Source organism: Somniosus microcephalus, chromosome 6, assembly GCF_052327205.1.
Source record: "Somniosus microcephalus isolate GS21.2 chromosome 6, FLI_Smic_1.0, whole genome shotgun sequence".
Taxonomy (NCBI): Eukaryota; Metazoa; Chordata; class Chondrichthyes; order Squaliformes; family Somniosidae; genus Somniosus; species Somniosus microcephalus.
The window spans coordinates 154,864,147-154,888,831 of NC_140992.1; positions in this window are offsets into that span (position 1 = coordinate 154,864,147).

Genomic DNA, 24,685 nt, shown 5'->3' on the forward strand with positions numbered 1-24,685 from the left:
AACAGCCCATCGGTGTTCTGTAGAAGGGGTATGGGAGGTTGACATAGGTTTACGGGCCGGGATACACCCCACAGGCCGCGAGATCTATGTAGACGGTTCCAGCACGGTATCTGCTGGCGAACGACTCACAGGGTGTGGAGTTTATGACCCTACGGCAGACATTGCCCTGGCAATTAAGCTCCCCAGCACTATGAGCGCATAGCAGGCTGAACTGTCCGCGGTGGCATACGTGGTTACCCACCCCGAGATCTTCCTAACCCCATACACGATCTGCTCGGACAGCATGTTCACATGCAATTCGTGTATGGAGTACCTCGCCATCTGGTCCCGCCGCGGATACACCTCCACGGACGGACGACCTTTAACAGTTAAGCCTTTGCTGGAAAAGATCCTGGCAGCTGTGGGGGAGGAAGGGGAGGTGTTCATCCACAAGGTGAAGGCTCATTCCACCACAGAACCCCGCAGTCAGGGCAACCAGCAGGCGGATGTGCTAGCCAGGGAGGGTGCCCGCAACGGCATTTGCTGGGACCCCTATGGACCCGGACCCGTGGCAGCGGTCCGAGGAAGGGAAGGGACTCCAGGGAACACAGGGGTGACACCGCCCCTAGACCTAAAGACCGTCCAAACCCTGGATCCCGCCCTAAAAACAGTACTCAAAGCCATCACTGAGGGCAAGCAAGTAGAGGGTCCGTAGAGTACGGCAGCCCTCTCAGTCAAGGAAGGCATGCTGTTCCGAGAGGAGCAGTGGGTTGTGCCGCAGCAGCACCGGAGGGAATTCCTTCAACTGGCCCATGAGGGTCCAGGGGCAGGACACCCCGGGCCTGAGGTGACCTGGCAATGGGTAGAGCAGGCGGGATGGTGGCCGGGACTTAGAGACGATGTCCGCAAGTTCTGTGCGAGCTGTCTTGTGTGCGCTGCAAACAACCCAGACCCCCAGAAAAGGAAGGTACCCATGGGGCACATCAGGAGGCTAGAGGGACCATGGCAATCGATTCAGGTCGACTACATAGGGCCCCTGCCCGCCGCCCAGGGAGGCTATAAGTACTGCCTTGTCCTGGTAGATGTGTTCACCAAGTGGGTAGAAGCTTTCCCGTGTAGAACAACTACGGCGCTGGTTACTGCCAAGATCTTGATCCGGGAAGTGTTCTCACGGTGGGGGCTCCCCTGTTTTGTTGAGTCCGACCAAGGGAGTCAGTTCACCGGTCAAGTAATGCAGAACGCCCTCAGGCTCTTGGGCATTGAGGGAAAGTGGCACATAGCATACAATCCCCAGTCATCCGGGATTGTTGAACGCATGAACCGGACCCTCAAGGAAAAGCTGAGGAAAGAGACAATGGGCTTGCCCCAGAAATAGGCGGAGGTCCTGCCTTTAGTCCTCATGGGGATCCGAGCCAGCCAGTCCAAAAGTACGGGGTACTCCCCGCACGAATTGATGACTGGAAGGATCATGCGAACACCCACCCACGTACTAGCCCCGGTGCTCACTGAGGGCCAGCTCCAAGAGGTGAAGCGAGACAAGTTCGTCCAAACCCTTTTGGAGCGCCTGAAACAGATTTATGGGCAAGCGGCTGGGAACATGGGGAGACAGCATCAGGGAAATCGACTGTTACTGGAACCTCGTAAGCAACAAGAGTGGGAAGTCGGAGACCAGGTCATGGTTAGGAACTATGCCCGGGTAGGGAGTTTTGAACCACTGTACATGGGGCCTTACAGCATTGTAGACAAGGCCAGCCCCATGGTTTATGCAGTGAAGGTGCCCCGACGTACTAAATGGTTTCACATTAACCAGTGTAAGCTGTTTAAGCCGGGTGCACAAGGGCCAACAACAGGGGCCAAGTCTGAGGACAAAAATCCTCAGCCTGCGACAGAGTCACAGACCACACAGGCTGGAACTGTAGCCTGCGTGAAGGGAGGAGTCATCCCAATGGAGTGGGAGGTCTCCCCTCTAATTTGGGATTCGGACGAGGAAGAGCCCGAACAGCTCGTCCCCGCCCTTGACCCGATCACGGAGGAGGAAGAGTTAGAGGACGAAGATCCCGCCCTCGACTCAAGCTTAGGGGAGGTAGGGATTGGGGGCGGAGACTCACCACCTGTAGGGACAGGTGAGGTGGAGCCGGATGCCACAAATCCCGGCCCCGGGGGGGCGGAGCCAGAGGGAAGGGAGCCGGCAGCTGTGGTGGAACCACAGGCTGTGACGGTGAAAGTCCCGACCCCCGGTCCGTCAGCCCTGGGAGTCTTGCCCAAGGCATCCCCTCGTAGGTCGACTCGAACGCCTCAGCCCAGAAAGCATTGGCCAAATTCTCCTTATCTTCCCCAACCTCGGCCCAGAGCAGCCCAGGAATGTAAAGTATGTGTCTATACTTAATCCAATAATGAAGAGACAGCTTGGAAGATTCAACGTAGGTCTTTACTTAATACCAACAGGCGGGAACTGAGGGTAGATCAGTACCCACAGTACTATTTATACCCCTATGGCCAGGAGTGGTACTATGGTATCACTACGCCCTACAAAGTAGTGCCGCCCTGGCCATAGGTTTAAAGTAACATACATATTACATACACAACATTCCTCCCCTTTTAATTAAAACGTACCCGTGCAATTAAGTCAACAAATGCACCATTACTAGGGCTAATAACATTTGGTAAGACAATATACATAACATATTTACATCAGAGTTGTCTACCTATATATATATATAAAAAGAAACATGTTATAGATTCAGTCTCTGAGGAGGCCTCCTGTCTCGACTAGGATAACGTCTTTCTCCAGTCGGTCTCGGTGTAGGCGGCGGTACTTCCGTCACCCCTTCATCGCTGGAGTCGTCGGTGTCTGATGGCACATCCTGTGCTGTGGAGATCACTGGAGTGCTGAACTCCTCGCAATCCTGAGACCTCTGTAACGACGAGCTGGGCCGTGATTCCGCTGTAGCAATGCGCTGAGACGTTTGAGGTCATAGAGTCATAGAGTTTTTACAGCACAGAAAGAGGCCCTTCGGCCCATCGTGTCTGCGCCGCCCATCCATCCCTGTCCAGTCTAATCCCATTTTCCAGCATTTGGTCCATAGCCTTGTATGCAATGGCATTTCAAGTGCTCATCCAAATGCTTCTTGAATGTTGTGAGGGTTCCTGCCTCCACCACCCTTTCAGGCATTGAGTTCCACATTCCAACCACCCTCTGGGTGAAAAAGTTCCTCCTCAAATCCCCTCTAAATCTCCTGCCCCTTACCCTGAATCTATGCCCCCTTGTTATTGACCCCCCCACTAAGGGGAAAAGTTCCTCTTTATCTACCCTATCTATGCCCCTCATTATTTTGTACACCTCAATCAGGTCCCCCCTCAGCCTTCTCTGCTCCAAGGAAAACAACTCCAGCCTGTCCAGCCTCTCTTCATAGCTGAGGCGCTCCATCCCAGGTAACATCCTGGTGAATCTTCTCTGCACCCTCTCCAAAGCAATCACATCCTTCCTATAGTGAGGCGACCAGAACTGCACACAGTACTCCAGCTGTGGCCTCACCAGCGTTTTGTACAGCTCCATCATAACCTCCCTGCTCTTATATTCTATGCCTCGGCTAATGAAGGCAAGTATCCCATATGCCTTTTTAACCACCTTATCTACCTGCTCCGCTGCCTTCAGGGATCTATGTACATGTACACCAAGGTCCCTCTGACCCTCTGTACTTCCTGGGGTCCTACCACTCATTGTGTATTCCCTTGCCTTATTTGTCCGTCCAAAATGCATCACCTTGCACTTTTCAGGGTTAAATTCCATTTGCCACTTTTCCGCCCATCTGACCAACCCGTTTATATCGTCCTGTAGCCGGAGGCTTTCCTCCTCGCAATTTACCACCCCACCAATTTTCGTGTCATCTGCGAACTTACTGATCATACCTTTTACATTTTCATTTAAATCATTTATGTAGATCACAAACAATAAGGGACCCAGCACCGATCCCTGAGGTACCCCACTGGACACAGGCTTCCAGTCACAAAAGCAACCTTCGACCATCACCCTCTGCCTCCTGCCACTCAGCCAGTTTAGGATCCAACGCGCCAAGGCACCCTGGATCCCATGGGCTCTTACCTTCTTGACCAGTCTCCTATGCGGGACTTTGTCAAAAGCTTTACTGAAGTCCATGTAAACCACATCCACAGCATTTCCCTCATCCACCCCACTAGTCACCCCCTCGAAAAATTCGATCAGATTTGTTAGACATGATTTACCCTTGACAAAGCCATGCTGACTATCCCCGATTAATCCTTGCCTCTCCAAGTGGAGATTAATTTTGTCCCTCAGAATTTTTTCCAATAATTTCCCCACCACAGATGTTAGACTCACTGGCCTGTAATTCCCTGGTTTATCCCTGCTACCCTTCTTGAATAATGGTACTACGTTAGCTGTTCTCCAGTCCTCTGGTACATCCCCTGTGGCCAGAGAGGTTCTGAAAATTAGTGTCAGAGCCCCTGCAATCTCCTCCCTTGCCTCCCACAGCAGCCTGGGATACATCTCGTCCGGGCCTGGGGATTTATCCACTTTTTGGCCCGCTAAAACCGCTAGCACCTCCTCCCTCTCGATGCTAATATGTTCAAGTATGTCACAGTCCCGTTGCCCGATTTCTATGTCTGCATCGTCTTTCTCCATAGTGAACACAGATGCAAAAAATTCATTTAAAACCCCGCCTACATCCTCTGGCTCTACACACAGATTGCCACTTTGGTCCCTAATGGGCCCTACCCTTTCCCTGGTTATTCTCTTGCCCTTAATATACTTATAAAACATCTTAGGATTTTCCTTTATTTTGCTCGCCAGTGTTATTTCATGGCCCCTCCTCGCCCTCCTAATTTCTTTTTTAAATATGCCCCTGCACTTTTTATACTCCTCTAGGGCTTCTTCTGTCTTTAGTCTTTTGTAGCTGCCAAAAGCCCCCCTTTTATTTCTAATGCATTTTTGTATATCCCTTGTCATCCAAGGTTCCCTTTGCTTGTTGGTCCCACCCTTGACCTTTACAGGAACATGTTGGCGTTGTACTCTCTCTATTTCCCTTCTGAAAGTCTCCCACTGTTTTGATGTGGATTTTCCTATAAGCAGCTGCTCCCAGTCCACTTTGGCCAGATCCTGCCTTATCATATTAAAATCGGCCTTCCCCCAATTTAGAACGCTTATTTCCGGGCCGTCTTTGTCTTTTTCCATGACCACCTTAAATCTCACCGAATTATGGTCACTGTCGCCAAAATGCTCTCCTACTGACACTTCCACCACTTGCCCGGCTACATTCCCCAGAATTAGGTCCAGTACCGCCCCCTCTCTTGTAGGACTTTCTACATGTTGGCTCAAAAAGCTCTCCTGGATGCACTTTAAGAATTCTGCACCCTCTAAGCCTTTCACACTCTGACTGTCCCAATTTATATTGGGGAAGTTGAAATCCCCCACTATTATTACCCTATTATTTTCGCACTTCTCTGAGATTTGCCTACATATCTGTTCCTCTATCTCCCCCTGACTGTTTGGGGGCCTATAGTACACTCCCAGCAAAGTGCTTGCCCCCTTTTTGTTTTTAAGTTCCACCCATATGGCCTCATTAGAGGAACCCGCTAATATATCATCCCTCCTTACAGCAGTAATTGACTCCTTAATTAATATTGCAACACCCCCTCCCCTTTTACACCCCCCTCTGTCTCGCCTGAAAATTCTATACCCCGGAATATTGAGCTGCCAGTCCTGACCCTCCCTCAACCATGTCTCCGTGATAGCAACAATATCGTACTCCCATGTGTTCAACAACAACTTCAGTTCATCCACCTTATTTGGTAGTGAATCAGTTGGGTTTCTGGACTCCACAAGTTGATCAGCATGTCGTCTGATTATGCCGTCCCCTGTATCCACTGTGTACATCAAAGGTCCCTGGCGGGCCTTTATCGTACCAGACCGCCACTTTTCATTTCTATAATCACGGGCCAACACTTGCTGCCCCACCTCGAAGCTCCGTGTCTGTCTGTCAGGAGCCCTACGAAATACTCGGTTTTCCACATCTCTCCGGATGTTTGGTCTGAGCAATTCAAGGCGAGACCTTAACCTTCTATTAAATAACATGACGGCGGGGGCCTGGTTGGTCACCGTATGTGCAGCATTACGGTACGCGAATAGGAAATTGTCCACCTTGTGTTGTAGTGGCAACCTTTCCTCCCCCATCACCTTGATGGCCTTTTTAAAAGTCTGTGCAAAGCGCTCTGCCAGCCCATTTGTAGACGGATGATATGGTGCGGACGTATAATGTCGCACTCCATTCCTTTTTAGGAATGCTTGAAATTCTTCTGCCACAAATTGTGGCCCATTGTCCGAACAGGCTTGCTCGGGCACCCCGTTTCGGGCAAAAATGGTCCTTAAGACTGCGACCGTCTTTTCGGCTGTCGTTGATGACATCTTTATGACCTCCGGCCATTTTGCGTGGGCGTCCACTACAATAAGGAACATCGCATCCAGGAAGGGCCCAGCGAAGTCCACGTGGATCCTTTGCCTCGGCGTTGAGGGCCACTCCCACGGATGTAGTGGGGCTTGGGGTGGTACGTTCTGTACCATCTGGCACCCTTGGCACGCTTTTGCTACTTCTTCGATGTCCCTGTCAATGCCGGGCCACCAGACGTAGGCTCTGGCGAGGCTTTTCATTTTGACACCCCCCAGATGACCTTCGTGTAAGTCCCGCAACACTTTATGTTGTAATTTTTGAGGGACCACCACCCTGGCTCCACACATCAATGTGCCCCGGCAGACGGACAACTGGTCCTTCCTTGCCAAAAACGCCGGCAATGATGCGTCACCCTGCGCCGGCCAGCCTTTCACGGTCAATTCGTAAACCCTTGCCAGTGTCGGGTCGTTCTGTGTTTCCCGCTCGATACATTGGCTGGTGATGGGCAAGTGTTCCATAACAGCCGTATGATATATTTCCACGGGGTCCTGTACTATCTCTTCGATCTCGGCAGGCAATGGTAGCCGCGACAGGCCATCCGCATTGCCATGCTGTTTGGTACCCTTATATTCGATAAGGTACTGGTGTGCGCCTAAGAACAGTGACCATCTCTGTAGCCTTTGGGCCGTCATCAGGGGCACCCCTTTTGTTGGATTAAATATCGACACCAATGGTTGATGATCCGTCAGTAGTGTGAAACGTTGCCCATGTAGGTGGTGGTGGAATTTTTTTACACCCCACACCAGACTGAGGGCCTCCCTGTTGATTTGCACATAGTTTCTTTCGGCTGTAGTTAACGACCTTGAGGCAAATGCTATTGGCCTCTCCGTCCCATTGGGAAATTTGTGTGACAACACTGCCCCTATACCATACGTGGAGGCGTCACATGCCAACATCATTGGCATTTTTGGGTCAAAGTGTGCGAGCACTTCCTTTGATGTAATGAGTTGTTTACCCTTTTTAAAAGCAGCCTCACACGCTTCATCCCAATTCCAAGAGACTCCCCTTTGCAGCAATGAATTTAGTGGATGTAAAATGGACGATAAGTTCGGGAGGAACTTATGGTAATAGTTTATAAGGCCTAAGAATGATCGTAACTGAGATACATTCTCAGGGGGCGGGGCCTTCACTACTGCCTCGATCTTTTCCGGGGACCTATGCAGGCCTTCCTTGTCTATAATGTGACCACAGTATGAGATACGTTCCTGGAAAAACTCACATTTCTGCTTGTTCGCCCTGAGTCCGTATTGTTGTAACCGCAGAAGTACTCGCTCCAGGTTAGCGAGGTGGTCGTTATCCGTTTGTCCTGTCACCAGGATGTCATCCAGGTAGCATTGCGTTCCTGGAATGCCCTGTAAGACCTGTTCCATGGTCCTCTGCCATATTGCTGGAGCGGACGCCACACCAAATACCAGGCGATTGTACTGGTACAATCCCTTGTGTGTGTTAATCGTTAGGAGCTTTTTTGAGTCCTGTTCCACCTCCATCTGTAAATAAGCTTGACAAAGGTCAATCTTCGTAAAGTGTCTACCCCCAGCTAACGATGCGAATATGTCCTCTATCCGCGGCAGCGGATACTGTACCGTGTGCAGGACTGGGTTAATAGTTATCTTAAAATCCCCGCAAATGCGAACCTTCTTTGGTTCCCCCGGTGTGTTATTTGCAGATTTCTTTATAACTGGGATGATGGGCGTGGCCCACTCACTCCACTCAATCTTTGTAAGGACACCTGCACTCTCTAAGGCATCCAGTTCTGCTTCCACAGCTGGCCGAATGGCGTGAGGCACCGGTCTGGCCTTACAAAACTTGGGGTTTGCGTCTTGAGCAATAGTTATTTTTGCTCTAATGTCCTTTAAGGTCCCCAGCCCTTGTTGGAACACCTCTGGCGTTTTTGCCAATATTTTCGACAGCCTGCTTGTAATGGTTGTATCATCCTTGGTGGTCTCTACTTTTAACTCGTGTATCGACTTCCAGTCAAAATGGATTTTTCTTATCCATTCCCTACCCAAAAGTGGTGGTCCACCATTTGGTAGGACATATAAATAAAGTCCTGTTACTTTTCTGCCATTGTATTTAGCTGTTACTTGCATTTTTCCCTTCGGGTAAACTTTTTGTCCCGTATATGTTTTTAATTTAATTTCCGTATCCTTTAAGGGAATGCACTTGAACAGCCTGTTATAATCTTGTTCATTAATTACTGATAGAGCTGAACCCGTGTCCAGCTCCATATTAACTTCAACGCCTGCTACCTTCATTTTAACCCACATTGTGCTGTGGTCCTCCGTTTTGTCTACATCATATAACTTGAGACATCCCAGACCTTTAGGCTCTGCTTTTGTGCCTTCCTGTGACTCGTCTGAGCTACTGTCAGACATCTTATGTATTTTTGTCCTTGCCTTGGTACTGCTCGGACTGCCCCCACTATTGGGTTTCGGCATATTTTATCACGAAACCAACAATTACTTTGGTCGTGGGTGGTTTTGCCACAACGGTAGCATTTACCTTTGTGAAATGTCACCTCATGGGTGTCATAGCAGGTTGTGTTTTGTTGCATTTGAGCAGCACCCTGTGCTGCTGCTTCATGGTCCGATGCTATTTCAATCGCCTGATCTAGGCTGAGCTGTTTCTTGGCTAGCAATCGTTTTCGTGTACTCTCATTTAACATGCCACAGACAAATCTGTCTCTGATCGCGTCCGCCAAAAAGGCTCCAAACTGGCAATATTTGGACAACCTTCTGAGCTCAGCCAAATAGGCTGCCTGCGACTCATCATTCCTTTGGTCGCGTCTGTAGAAGCGGTACCTTTCCGCTATAAATGGTGACTTAGGGTTTAAATGTTCCCTTAACGTATCAACAATTTGGGCATACATTTTGTCTGCTGGCTTTTCTGGAGTAAGAAGATTCCTCAACAGACCGTATGTTTTTGCCCCCATAAAATGTAATAAGGTTGCTGCCTTTTCGTCATCTTTCACCTTGTGTACTATGCAATAAAGTTCATGCCTTTCGACATAGGCATCCCACTCTTCTGTGTCCTCAACAAATTCTGACAACCAACCTTCTTTAGACATTTTAAACTGCTGAAGAGCTTTTCCCGCCTTTGTCCACTAGATGGCGTTTTTTTATTTTTTATTTTAAACTGCTGAAGAGAAAAAACTTTTCCCCTTTGTCCACTAGATGGCGTTTTTCCCGCCTTTTCTCCTGCTGCTGCTAACGACCTCTCTCCAGCATCGTTATTTTTGGCCCTTGCAGCTCCCGTTATTGCCGCCGCTGCTATTAACAACGACCTTCCCCTCTCGTGGCTTGCTAGTCCTCGTGGCTCCGTTTGTTCCCCAGATCACCTGCCCATTCTGGCCCTTGCAGCTCCCGTTCCCCGGGAAGGATTTCAGTTTAGCTGGCCCTGGGTGGACTTTTGCCCCGTGGCTGGAGCACCCAGTCAGCCTCTTCTCTCAGCTGCTGCAGCTTCTGTTGGAACCCTCTCTCTCTCTCTCTGTTGCTGCTGCTCCTCCCGAACCTGGAGTGCTGGGTGGTTTCCTTTGGTCGACGCTGGACTCTGCAGGCTGGCTGGTAAGAAGCCTCTCTCCTTCTCTCTCCGTACTGCTGCCGTTCCTTTGTTGCACCGTGTACTGGTGAGTTCAAACCTTACTCGTCGCCAGTGTAAAGGATGTATCTATACTTAATCCAATAATGAAGAGACAGCTTGGAAGATTCAACGTAGGTCTTTACTTAATACCAACAGGCAGGAACTGAGGGGAGATCAGTACCCACAGTACTATTTATACCCCTATGACCAGGAGTGGTACTATGGTATCACTACGCCCTACAAAGTAGTGCCGCCCTGGCCATAGGTTTAAAGTAACATACATATTACATACACAACAAGGAAAGGCACGGTTCCCGTTCAGCAGCGACAGGCTGCGGGGGATCAAAGCCGAAGGTCAGTGCAGCCCCACCACAGGGAGTGGCATGCTGCAGCCCTCACAGGAATTAAGTAGGCCGCCCGGAGGAGGGCGGCGCTGTACATAGGTTTAGGTACTGATAAGTTAAGCTAGGTAACTATAATGTTAGTTTAAGGTATGTAAAGTTTAAGAAGATGGGGATGTTTTAAAAGGTAGTTTTCGGAGTCTGCCCAGAATGTGTGGTTGTTTGGAAGCGGGGTCAGGGGACCCCAGCGTCCGTTTAATTAAGCCAGCACCTATTGGGAGCCTGGCTACATCATCTTATCGGTTACAGAAACCAGGGATACAATGGAGAGGATTCTCGTGGTACTCGCGGCGATCGGGTGCGGGCTGGCCTACCGGGGCCGCACCAAGGACGTCATCGTGTTTGGATGTTCCGGGGACACAGCCCCCATCGCGACGGATGGGACGGGGAAGCGAGAGGTTGAGGAAACCGCCACCTACTTCCACCAAGGGAGATGGCCAGGATGGCTGGGGACAAATTCTACGGAATACTCCAGCAATTTCGCTTTCGCCTACCAAGAGACTTCGTTATCGTGCCCTCGGGTGAGGATCCTTGCACCCAGAGTCAGCATTACCGTGGGAAAGAGGATCTGTTTGGTGTGTAATGGCAACGTACCGCTAAGTAGATGGTGGTGGTTGCGAAAGCTGGGAAAGGACATGAAGAACTCTACTATCGAGTGGGAACGACTGGGTAACAATACCCATCGGACAATTACAGGGACTCACGGACAATTACGTGTGTGTTGGGACAAATGGTGGGAACCAGATGAAGGGATATATGTCTGTATGTGGGGTTCAAAACGCGTTTGCCCCAAGGGCGTATCCATCTTTTTCCAGAGGCAGTGGCAGGGTGAAGGGAAAGGGATGAGGTGGGATGTCAGCACTCGGGCGTGCGGTGCCCCATTCTCCCCGATTCCGGTAAACGCCACTGAACTCATCACCCACCCACGCAAGCCCCTGCCCACGATTCCGGTAGCACTAGCCCAGAAGGAAGGGTGCCCCACCACCACAAAGGGACCCAGGAACGGTTTAGTATTGGTACCCACCGGTCAGGTGCTGTACCAAGGGGTACACTATGCGGTGGCCTCAGTGATTTTAAACCTCACTGAGGTACGATTTCTGGAGTGGTGTCCCAAGGAGACAGAGCAATTGTACCAGGTACTATTAACCCGTATGTTCAGACAATTTTACGAGTTTGACTTTGCCGATATCGACAAGGCCAAATTATACACCACACCACAGGAAGTTTTGGATCGGGTAGGGAGGCAAAGAAGGGGTACTGTAAATGACATCTTCACCGCTTTTAACACCGGGACGTCTGTTGTCAATGCTCTAGACAACGTGGAGCTGCAGACATAGATCAATGGTTTAAAAACACAGTTAAGGAACATACTGACTGACGAAAATAAGGTAGTGGGTTCTGAGCTACATGAGGACCAGGCCATGACACTACACTTAAAAGAAATAATTGCTGAGCTGGAGAAACACGCTAGAACGGTAAATGCACTCATTAAGGAGGATCGGAATGCGTCCGATCAGGCTGCGCAGAACGAGGCCTGTCTGCTATACGGGGCGTGGTTACTGGGTGAGGGCCGCAGTAATCTGGAGGATTTAAAACAAGGTTTGGTCCCGTCCTGGATCAGCAACAAGCACTTGCAAGCGCTCCACCTTTTCAAGAATGCATTAAGTCCGTGCCAGCTCAGACTAGCTGCAGAGGCGTACCCAGTCCCAGTGGACTGCGGACGCTTGAATCACACTATCATGGGAATAATGGTAAGGATGCCGGTGTTGGGTCCCGCAGCAAAGCCCGCCCCGGTATACAGGGTGGAGAACATTGGAGTCATTCAGGGGGGTGCGCACATTTGTTACGCAGTGGTTCCGCCTTATCACAGAAATCACAGAACCCCACAGTGCAGATAGAGGCCATTTCAGCCCATCGAGCCTGCACCGACACATATCCCACCCGATCCCCGTCACCAACACATATCCCACCCTATCCCCGTGTATTTAATCCCCCTAACACTAATGGTCAATTTATCATAGCCAATCAACCTAACCCGCACATCTTTGGACTGTGGGAGGAAACCGGAGCACCCGGAGGAAACCCACGCAAACACGGGGAGAATGTGCAAACTCCACACAGACAGTCGCCCGAGGCCGGATTCGAACCCGGGTCCCTGGCGCTGTGAGGCAACAGTGCTAACCACTATGCCACTGTGTCATCAGATGGGAGCGTACGATGATAGGCACCGACCTCTCGGGGTGTCGAAGCCGGGGAGCACACATCATCCTGTGTCCCCAGCACTTGAATGCCTTTTTGAAACCACAGTGCGGGTTCAGAACCGCTAGCGCGAAGCTGATAAATTGCACCATGGAGGCAATGGCAAAGGACCATGTGCCCCCACAGGTGGCATATATCGGGGTGGGGCATACTGTGTCATCACGGCAGCGCCTCACTACCGCCACGGACAGCACGGGTGGTGTCCGGTCAGTGACAGCAGTTTCTGTTTCAAACCCAGGGCTGAAGTTCAAGTGGCACAACAACGGATTGTCCCCATTCCTGCACCTTCCACCGTTCACCTAACTGTAAAAGAGAATTTCACGGACTTGCAGCGATTCGTCACGCATTTTGGTTATGTCATTCCCCCTCTTCCCGAACACCTCACCAAGATTTTAAAAGCCGTTATAGTTTCACAGAAGCATTTTTACACACTGGAGCAGAAGACATTAGAGATAGGGAAAGACATATTGGACATAGTCACCCCACCATGGTGGGACCTGTTCACGAATATAGAGATCCCGGTCTGGATTAGAATAGCATCCCATATCCTAGTAGTGTGTCAGGTTTTAATTGTAATATTCCTACTGTTCGTGCACTGCAAGAGAGGCAAACGCCTCCAGAGGCACGAGAACACAGGAGAATGGAGAGAACGCTATGTACAAGTGGGGGAAGAGGACACCCCAGTTTAAGCTGCTGAGTATCAAAAGTTAATGCGTCCCTCCACTCTTGATTTTAGCCACTGCATGATTTAAGTGTGTGAATACTGTTGTGTTATAGCTGATTGATAAGTTTTCTGTTTTGTTTGATTAATAAAAGGTGTATGCAGGTGGTGCAAGGAGCATTGGCCCCTTCACATCTGAAAGATGAATGTGTTATAGTGTAAGATAATACTGCCTATGATTGTCCAACTGTACACAAGGTAATTTTTCTGAAATGGGAACTGCATGTGTCGTGAGGGTCATAGATAGTTAATTACCAGGAATGTTTGGATGTGAGGAATCAGGGAAAATTGCTCACCGCTTATTGATACTTTAAGCAAGCTATCAGTATCACAGGGGGGACTGTAAACTGTAAGATTTGAAATTTTCAGCAAGAATCGCGCAAGAAAATAGGGTTAATAAGACAGTTTATTGACCAAAGGAAGCTTCTACAGAAAAACCTTTGATAAAAGGGCATACAAAATGGCCGCCGGACCTCGTGATCAGTTTCTGGGACCATTTGATTTCTGTTACTGCAAGCCAGACAGGCTTGTGGATTGAGGACAGTAAGCCCGCGAAAGTCAGTATCGGGAAAACGAAACTCAGGGAACTGAGCATACATACTAATTAGATTCTAAGTACAGGACAGTCTTGGGTTACAGGATGAGGCCCATCAAGAAATGGGCGGACAATTGAATGAACACTTAAACCCATTTACTGTACAAAGGAAAACCGTTTGACAGCCATCAAGGGCAATCTCCAGACTGATCAATATACGAACCAAGTTACGGTGACAAAGTAAAAGACATTATCGGCCCAGGAAGGGCAGTTAAGCTATCACCGGCTCCCGTTACAAGACAAAGCACCCCTGCAGAGATTTCTGCCCGCCAAAAATATTACAAAGACAGGACTATGATTTGGCGGGAGAGAAGACTGTCCCAAAAGGGTATAACTATGGATTTGAAAAGTCCATCAGTGCGAATGACGATTACGACTACGATTATGCTTCGCTCCACCTCGACCGCTATGATTCACAATTCATTTCTTCAGTACGATTCGTAACTTCGGTGCGGAACGGAAGACGACGAGAAGACTTCGGCTCGGAAGCCAGCTTGGCCAGGCAAGGCCCGGCCACGACGGGAAGACGACGAGGGTGGCCCGGGTACTTTTGTCGGGAGATCATCGACGACCCAGGCCGAAGGAGAAGACACCCTCGGGAAAACGACGATCCAGGCCGGAGAAATGGACACTCCGGGCCTAGCACTCTAGTGCCTCAACATCCCATTCGACCAGGAACTTCCCATGTGCAGTTCTACAACATCACATCGGTGACAGAGTCTTCCATGGGCATCCAGTTCTTAAAGTCACGTCGGTAACGGATTCATCCATGACGAGGGCTCATCAAGACTGTATCTGCTGCTCCATCGCGTAAGAAAAACAAACTGTGCCAGAAGTTTCCAAATCCACGTGACGACGGAAAGCTGTGCCAAAAGGCTGTGAACCCCTTTTTTGCGAATCTGAAAGTGGTGAGCATGATCCCGAGTTCCTCAAGTCGAAACTTAGTTTAGGTCTAGGGGAGGGGGTTAAGGGTAATCGTAATGTGTTTCCCCTTTTATGATGTGCCATGTGTTCCCCATTTCCATAGAGTTACGTTTATAGATATGTGCATGATTGTAGTTATTTTAATCTGTGCTTATGACATGTATTTTACAATGCTGCAAACTGTTTTATAATAAAAGCCTCCATTTTGTGCTATTCAACCTGGTCTATTGAGTTTTTCTCTGCACTACAGTTCCCTGCACCTAAGTCCAAGGTCTAGAACCGTAGGGGAGAGTGGGTCGAACCACTCAAGGGTAATTATTGCACGAAGCCTGGTAGGAGACCAGAACGAGCAAGAGAAACCCCCTACACTAGTCTGTCCAGTCCTGTCAGAATTTTATAAGTTTCAATGAGAGCCCCTCTCATTCTTCTAAACTCCAGCGAGTATAAGCCAAATCGACCCAATCTCTCCGCAGGCATCATTCCTGCCATCCCAGGTATCAGCCTGGTGAATCTTCGCTGAACTCCATCCATGGCAAGAACATCCTTCCTCAGATAAGGCGACCAGAACTGCACACAATACTCAAGATGTGGTCTCACCAAGACCCTGTACAACTGCAGTAAGACACCCTTGTTCCTGTACTGAAACCTCTCGCTACGAAGGCCAACATACCATTTGCCTTCTTAACCGCCTGCTGCATCTGCATGCTTACCTTCAGCGACTGGTGCACAAGGACACCCAGGTCTCGTTGCGCTTCCCCTTCTCCCAATCTATTGCCATTCAGATAATAATCTGCCTGCCTGTTTTTGCCACCAAAGTGGATAACCTCACATTTATCCACGTTATATTGCATCTGCCATGCTTCTGCCCAATCACCCAAACTGTCCAAATCATCCTGGAGCTTCTTGGCATCCTCCTCACAGCACACACGCCCACCCAGCTTTGTGTTGTCTGCAAATTTGGAGATATTACATCTAGTTCCCTTGTCTAGATCATTAGTTTATATTGTGAATAGGTGAGGTCCAAGTGCCGATCCCTGCGTTACCCCACTAGTCACTGCCTGCCACTCAGAAAAAGACCCATTTATTCCAACTCTTTGCTTTCTGCCTGCCAACCAGTTCTCTATCCAAGTCAATACCTTGGCCCCAATCCCATGTGCCTTAACTTTACATGCTAATCTCGTATGCGGGACCTTGTCGAAAGCCTTCTGAAAGTCCAAATAGACCACATCCACTGGTTCTCCCTTATCTATTTAACTAGTTACATCCTCAAAAAATTCCAGTAGATTAGTCAAGCACGATTTACCTTTCGTAAATCCATGTTGACTTTGTCCGATCCTGTCACTGTTTTCCAAGTGCTCTGCTGTTACATCTTTTATAATGGACTCCAACATTTTCCCCACTACCGATGTCAGGCTTACCGGTCTGTAATTCCCTGTTTTCTCTCTACCACCTTTTTTGAATAGTGGGGTAACATTAGCTACCCTCCAATCCATGGGGTAGGGACAGGGCAGGGCTATAGAGAAAGGTCAGGGCTATAGGCAAAGGGCAGGGCTACAGGGAAAGGGCAGGGCTATAGGGAAAGTGCAGGGCTATAGGGAAAGGGCTATAAGGAAAGGGCAGGGCAATAGAGAAAGAGTAAGGCTATAGTAAATGGGCAATATGGAAAGGGCAGGGCTATAGGGAAAGGCCGAGGCTATAGGGGACGTGCAAGCTATAGGGAAAGTGCTATAGGGAAAGGGCAAGGCTACAGGGAAAGGGCAGGGCTATAGGGAAAGATCATGGCTATAGGGAAAGAGCAGGGCTATAGATAAAGGGCTGGGCTATAGGGAAAGGGCAGGGCTATATGAACAGGAAGTGCTATAGGGAACAGGCGATAGGGAAATGTCAGTGCTATAGGGATAGGGCAGGGCTACAGAAAAAGAGCAGGGCAATAGGCAAAAGGCAGGGTTATAGGGAAAGGGCAGGGCTATAGGGAAAGTGCAGGGCTATAGGGAAAGGACAGTGCTATAGGGAAAGGGCAGGGCTATAGGGAAAGGGTTATAAGGAAAGGGCAGGGCTATAGAGAAAGAGTAAGGCTATAGCAAATGGGCTATATGGAAAGGGCAGGGCTATAGGGAACGGGCGAGGCTATAGGGAAAGGGCTATAGGGAGAGGGCAAGGCTAAAGGGAAAGGGCAAGCTATAGGGAAAGTTCAATAGGGAATGGGCAAGGCTATAGGGAAAGGACAGGGCTATAGGGAAAGATCATGGCTATAGGGAAAGAGCAGGGCTATAGATAAAGGGCTGGGCTATAGGGAAAGGGTGGGGCTATACAGAACAGGAAGTGCTATAGGGAACAGCTGATAGGGAAATGGCAGGGCTACAGGGATAGGGCAGGGCAATAGAGAGAGGGCAGGGCTATAGAGAAAGGGCAGGACTATAGGGAAAGGGCTATAGGGAATGGGCAGGGCTATAGGGAAAGTGCAGGGCTATAAGGAATGGGCAATAGGGAAATGGAAAATCTATAGGGAAGGGATAGTGCTATAGGGAAAGGACAGGGCTAAAGGGAAAGGACATGGCTATAAGGAAACTGCTATAGGGAATGGGCAGGGCTGTAGGGAAAGGGCAGTTCTATAGGGAAAGGGCTACAGGGAAAAGGCCAGGGCTGTAGGGAAAGGGCAATGCTATAGGGAAAGTGCTTTAGGGAAAGGACAAGGCTATAGGGAAAGGGCTATAGGGAAAGGGCAAGACTATCGGGAAAGGGCAGGGTTATAAGGAAAAGGCAGGGCTATAGAGAAAGGGCAGGGCTATAGGGAAAGGGCAAGCTATAGGGAAAGGGCTATAGGGAAAGGGCAAAGCTTTAGGGAAGGGGCTGTAAGGAAAGGGCTGGGCTATAGGGAAAGGGGGGGTCTATAGATAAAGTGCATGGCTATAGGGAAAGGGCAGGGCTATAGGAAAAGGGCAGGGCTATAGGGAAAGGGTGGGGCTATGGGAAAGGGCAAGCTATAGGGAAAGGGCTATAGGGAAAGGGCAAGGCTATAGGGAAGGGGCTGTAAGGAAAGGGCAGGGCTACAGAGGAAGGGCAGCGCTATAGGGAAAGGGCAAGGCTATTGGGAAAGGGCAGGGCTATAGGGAAAGGATAGGGCTATAGGGAAAGGGCTATAAGGAAAGGGCAGGGCTATAGAGAAAGCATAAGGATATAGAGAAAGGGCTATAGGGCAAGGGCAGATCTATAGGAAATGGGCAGGGCTATAGTGAAAGAACAGGGCTAAAGGGAAAGGGCTTTAAGGAAAGGCAGGGCTATAGGGAAAGGGCAGGGCTATAGGGAAAGGGCTATAAGGAAAGGGCAGGGCTATAGAGAAAGCATAAGGATATAGAGAAAGGGCTATAGCGAAAGGGCAGGTCTATAGGGAAAGGGCAAGGCTATAGTGAAAGGGCTATAGGGAAAGCGCAGGGCTAAAGGGAATGGACATGCTATAGGGAAAGGGCTATAGGGAATGGTCAAGGCTATAGGTAAAAGGCAGGGCTATGGGGAAAGAGTATGGCTATAGGGAAAGAGCAGGGCTACAGAGAAAGTCTGGGCTATAGTGAAAGGGCGGGGCTATATGGAACGGGAAGGGCTATAGGGAATGTGTATAGGGAAATGGCAGGGCTATAGGGACAGCGCAGGGCTATAAAGAAAGGGCAGGGCTATAGAGAAAGGCAGGGCTCCAGGGAAAAGGCTATAAGGAAAGGGCAGGGCTATAGTGAATGGGCTATAGGGAAAGGGCAAATCTATAGGGAAAGGAGAGGTCTATAGGGAAAGGATAGGCCTATAGGGAAATGGCTATAGTGAAAGGGCAGAACTATAGAGAAAGGGCGTGTCTATAGAGAAAGGGCAGGGCTATAGGGAAAGGGCAGGGCTTTAGGGAAAGGGCAGGGCTATAGGGAAAGGGCAGGGCTATAGGGAAAGGGCTGTAAGGAAAGGGCAGGGCTATATGGAAAGGGTGGGGCTATAGAGAAAGGGGAGGGCTATAGGGCCACGCCCAGGCTATAGCGAAAGGGCAGGGCTATAGGGGAAGAGCAGGGCTAAAGGGAAAGGGCAAGGCTATTGGGAATTGGCAGGGCTATAGGGAAAGGGATGTAGAGAAATGGGAGTGCTACAGGGAAAGGGCAGGGCTATAGGGAGAAGGCAGGGCTATAGAGAAAGAGCTACAGTGAAAGGGCAGGGGAATAGGGAAAGGTCTATAGGGAAAGGGCAGGGCTGTATGGAAAAGGCTACAGGGAAAGGACGGCTATAGGAAAGGGCTATATGGAAAAAGCAAAGCTATAGGGAAAGGGCAGGGCTATAGGGAAAGATCATGGCTATAGGGAAAGAGCAGGGCTATAGATAAAGGGCTGGGCTATAGGGAAAGGGCAGGGCTATATGAACAGGAAGTGCTATAGGGAACAGGCGATAGGGAAATGTCAGTGCTATAGGGATAGGGCAGGGCTATAGAAAAAGAGCAGGGCAATAGGCAAAAGGCAGGGTTATAGGGAAAGGGCAAGTCTATAGGGAAAGTGCAGGGCTATAGGGAAAGGACAGTGCTATAGGGAAAGGGCAGGGCTATAGGGAAAGGGTTATAAGGAAAGGGCAGGGCTATAGAGAAAGAGAAAGGCTATAGCAAATGGGCTATATGGAAAGGGCAGGGCTATAGGGAACGGGCGAGGCTATAGGGAAAGGGCTATAGGGAGAGGGCAAGGCTAAAGGGAAAGGGCAAGCTATAGGGAAAGTTCAATAGGGAATGGGCAAGGCTATAGGGAAAGGACAGGGCTATAGGGAAAGATCATGGCTATAGGGAAAGAGCAGGGCTATAGATAAAGGGCTGGGCTATAGGGAAAATGTGGGGCTATACAGAACAGGAAGTGCAATAGGGAACAGGTGATAGGGAAATGGCAGGGCTACAGGGATAGGGCAGGGCAATAGAGAGAGGGCAGGGCTATAGAGAAAGGGCAGGACTATAGGGAAAGGGCTATAGGGAATGGGCAGGGCTATAGGGAAAGTGCAGGGCTATAAGGAATGGGCAATAGGGAAATGGAAAATCTATAGGGAAAGGACAGTGCTATAGGGAAAGGACAGGGCTAAAGGGAAAGGACAGGGCTATAAGGAAACTGCTATAGGGAATGGGCAGGGCTGTAGGGAAAGGGCAGTTCTATAGGGAAAGGGCTACAGGGAAAAGGGCAGGGCTATAGGGAAAGGGCAATGCTATAGGGAAAGTGCTTTAGGGAAAGGACAAGGCTATAGGGAAAGGGCTATAGGGAAAGGGCAAGACTATCGGGAAAGGGCAGGGTTATAAGGAAAAGGCAGGGCTATAGAGAAAGGGCAGGGCTATAGGGAAAGGGCAAGCGATAGGGAAAGGGCTATAGGGAAAGGGCAAAGCTATAGGGAAGGGGCTGTAAGGAAAGGGCTGGGCTATAGGGAAAGGGGGGGTCTATAGATAAAGGGCATGGCTATAGGGAAAGGGCAGTGCTATAGGAAAAGGGCAGTGCTATAGGGAAAGGGTGGGGCTATGGGAAAGGGCAAGCTATAGGGAAAGGGCTATAGGGAAAGGGCAAGGCTATAGGGAAGGGGCTGTAAGGAAAGGGCAGGGCTATAGGGAAAGGGCGGGTCTATAGAGAAAGGGCATGGCTATAGGGAAAGGGCAGGGCTATAGGAAAAGGGCAGGCATATAGGGAAAGGGTAGGGCTGTCGGGAAAGGGATGTAGGGACAGGGCAGGGCTATAGGGAAAGGGCGGGGCTACAGATGAAGGGCAGTGCTATAGGGAAAGGGCAAGGCTATTGGGAAAGGGCAGGGCTATAGGGAAAGGATAGGGCTATAGGGAAAGGGCAGGGCTATAGGGAAAGTGCAGGACTATAGTGAAAGGGCATTGCTATAGAGAAAGGACTGTAGAGAAATGGCAGTGCTATAGGGAAAGGGCAGGGCTATAGGGAAAGGGCAGGGCTATAGAGAAGTGGCAGGGCTAAAGGGAGCGGGCTATAGGGAAAGGGCAGGATAAAACAGAAAGGTCTTTAGGGAAAGGGCACGGCTATAGGGAAAGGGCAGGGCTATAGGGAGCAGGCTGGGCTATAAGGAGCGGGCAGGGCTAGAGGGAAGGAGCAGGGCTATAGGAAAAGGGCTGTGCTATAGCGAAAGGGCATTGCTATAGGGAAAGGGCTATAGGGACAGGGCAGTGCAATAGGGAAAGGGCAGGGCTATAGGGAAAGGGCAGGGTTATAGGGCAAGGGCAGGGCTATAGGGACAGGGCATGGCTGTAGGGAAAGGGCAGGGCTATAGGGAAAGGGCAGGGCTATAGGGCAAGGGCAGATCTATAGGAAATGGGCAGGGCTATAGTGAAAGAACAGGGCTAAAGGGAAAGGGCTTTAAGGAAAGGGCAGGGCTATAGGGAAAGGGCAGGGCTATAGGGAAAGGGCTATAAGGAAAGGGCAGGGCTATAGAGAAAGCATAAGGATATAGAGAAAGGGCTATAGCGAAAGGGCAGGTCTATAGGGAAAGGGCAAGGCTATAGTGAAAGGGCTATAGGGAAAGCGCAGGGCTAAAGGGAATGGACATGCTATAGGGAAAGGGCTATAGGGAATGGTCAAGGCTATAGGTAAAAGGCAGGGCTATGGGGAAAGAGTATGGCTATAGGGAAAGAGCAGGGCTACAGAGAAAGTCTGGGCTATAGGGAAAGGGCGGGGCTATATGGAACGGGAAGGGCTATAGGGAATGTGTATAGGGAAATGGCAGGGCTATAGGGACAGCGCAGGGCTATAAAGAAAGGGCAGGGCTATAGAGAAAGGCAGGGCTCCAGGGAAAAGGCTATAAGGAAAGGGCAGGGCTATAGTGAATGGGCTATAGGGAAAGGGCAAATCTATAGGGAAAGGAGAGGTCTATAGGGAAAGGATAGGCCTATAGGGAAATGGCTATAGTGAAAGGGCAGAACTATAGAGAAAGGGCGTGTCTATAGAGAAAGGGCAGGGCTATAGGGAAAGGGCAGGGCTTTAGGGAAAGGGCAGGGCTATAGGGAAAGGGCAGGGCTATAGGGAAAGGGCTGTAAGGAAAGGGCAGGGCTATATGGAAAGGGTGGGGCTATAGAGAAAGGGGAGGGCTATAGGGCCACGCCCAGACTATAGGGAAAGGGCAGGGCTATAGGGGAAGAGCAGGGCTAAAGGGAAAGGGCAACGCTATTGGGAATTGGCAGGGCTATAGGGAAAGGGATGTAGAGAAATGGCAGTGCTACAGGGAAAGGGCAGGGCTATAGGGAGAAGGCAGGGCTATAGAGAAAGAGCTACAGTGAAAGGGCAGGGGAATAGGGAAAGGTCTATAGGGAAAGGGCAGGGCTGTATGGAAAAGGCTACAGGGAAAGGACGGCTATAGGAAAGGGCTATATGGAAAAAGCAAAGCTATAGGGAAAGGGCAGGGCTATAGGGAAAGATCATGGCTATAGGGAAAGAGCAGGGCTATAGATAAAGGGCTGGGCTATAGGGAAAGGGCAGGGCTATATGAACAGGAAGTGCTATAGGGAACAGGCGATAGGGAAATGTCAGTGCTATAGGGATAGGGCAGGGCTATAGAAAAAGAGCAGGGCAATAGGCAAAAGGCAGGGTTATAGGGAAAGGGCAGGGCTATAGGGAAAGTGCAGGGCTATAGGGAAAAGACAGTGCTATAGGGAAAGGGCAGGGCTATAGGGAAAGGGTTATAAGGAAAGGGCAGGGCTATAGAGAAAGAGTAAGGCTATAGCAAATGGGCTATATGGAAAGGGCAGGGCTATAGGGAACGGGCGAGGCTATAGGGAAAGGGCTATAGGGAGAGGGCAAGGCTAAAGGGAAAGGGCAAGCTATAGGGAAAGTTCAATAGGGAATGGGCAAGGCTATAGGGAAAGGACAGGGCTATAGGGAAAGATCATGGCTATAGGGAAAGAGCAGGGCTATAGATAAAGGGCTGGGCTATAGGGAAAGGGTGGGGCTATACAGAACAGGAAGTGCAATAGGGAACAGGTGATAGGGAAATGGCAGGGCTACAGGGATAGGGCAGGGCAATAGAGAGAGGGCAGGGCTATAGAGAAAGGGCAGGACTATAGGGAAAGGGCTATAGGGAATGGGCAGGGCTATAGGGAAAGGACAGGGCTAAAGGGAAAGGACATGGCTATAAGGAAACTGCTATAGGGAATGGGCAGGGCTGTAGGGAAAGGGCAGTTCTATAGGGAAAGGGCTACAGGGAAAAGGCCAGGGCTATAGGGAAAGGGCAATGCTATAGGGAAAGTGCTTTAGGGAAAGGACAAGGCTATAGGGAAAGGGCTATAGGGAAAGGGCAAGACTATCGGGAAAGGGCAGGGTTATAAGGAAAAGGCAGGGCTATAGAGAAAGGGCAGGGCTATAGGGAAAGGGCAAGCGATAGGGAAAGGGCTATAGGGAAAGGGCAAAGCTATAGGGAAGGGGCTGTAAGGAAAGGGCTGGGCTATAGGGAAAGGGGGGGTCTATAGATAAAGGGCATGGCTATAGGGAAAGTGCAGGGCTATAGGAAAAGGGCAGGGCTATAGGGAAAGGGTGGGGCTATGGGAAAGGGCAAGCTATAGGGAAAGGGCTATAGGGAAAGGGCAAGGCTATAGGGAAGGGGCTGTAAGGAAAGGGCAGGGCTATAGGGAAAGGGCGGGTCTATAGAGAAAGGGCATGGCTATAGGGAAAGGGCAGGGCTATAGGAAAAGGGCAGGCATATAGGGAAAGGGTAGGGCTGTCGGGAAAGGGATGTAGGGAAAGGGCAGGGCTATAGGGAAAGGGCGGGGCTACAGAGGAAGGGCAGCGCTATAGGGAAAGGGCAAGGCTATTGGGAAAGGGCAGGGCTATAGGGAAAGGATAGGGCTATAGGGAAAGGGCAGGGCTATAGGGAAAGTGCAGGACTATAGTGAAAGGGCATTGCTATAGAGAAAGGACTGTAGAGAAGTGGCAGTGCTATAGGGAAAGGGCAGGGCTATAGGGAAAGGGCAGGGCTATAGAGAAGTGGCAGGGCTAAAGGGAGCGGGCTATAGGGAAAGGGCAGGATAAAACAGAAAGGTCTTTAGGGAAAGGGCACGGCTATAGGGAAAGGGCAGGGCTATAGGGTGCAGGCTGGGCTATAAGGAGCAGGCAGGGCTAGAGGGAAGGAGCAGGGCTATAGGAAAAGGGCTGTGCTATAGCGAAAGGGCAGTGCTATAGGGAAAGGGCTATAGGGATAGGGCAGTGCAATAGGGAAAGGGCAGGGCTATAGGGAAAGGGCAGTGTTATAGGGCAAGGGCAGGGCTATAGGGACAGGTCATGGCTGTAGGGAAAGGGCAGGGCTATAGGGAAAGGGCAGGGCTATAGGGCAAGGGCAGATCTATAGGAAATGGGCAGGGCTATAGTGAAAGAGCAGGGCTAAAGGGAAAGGGCTTTAAGGAAAGGGCAGGGCTATAGGGAAAGGGCAGGGCTATAGGGAAAGGGCTATAAGGAAAGGGCAGGGCTATAGAGAAAGCATAAGGATATAGAGAAAGGGCTATAGCGAAAGGGCAGGTCTATAGGGAAAGGGCAAGGCTATCGTGAAAGGGCTATAGGGAAAGCGCAGGGCTAAAGGGAATGGACATGCTATAGGGAAAGGGCTATAGGGAATGGTCAAGGCTATAGGTAAAAGGCAGGGCTATGGGGAAAGAGTATGGCTATAGGGAAAGAGCAGGGCTACAGAGAAAGTCTGGGCTATAGGGAAAGGGCGGGACCATATGGAGCGGGAAGGGCTATAGGGAATGTGTATAGGGAAATG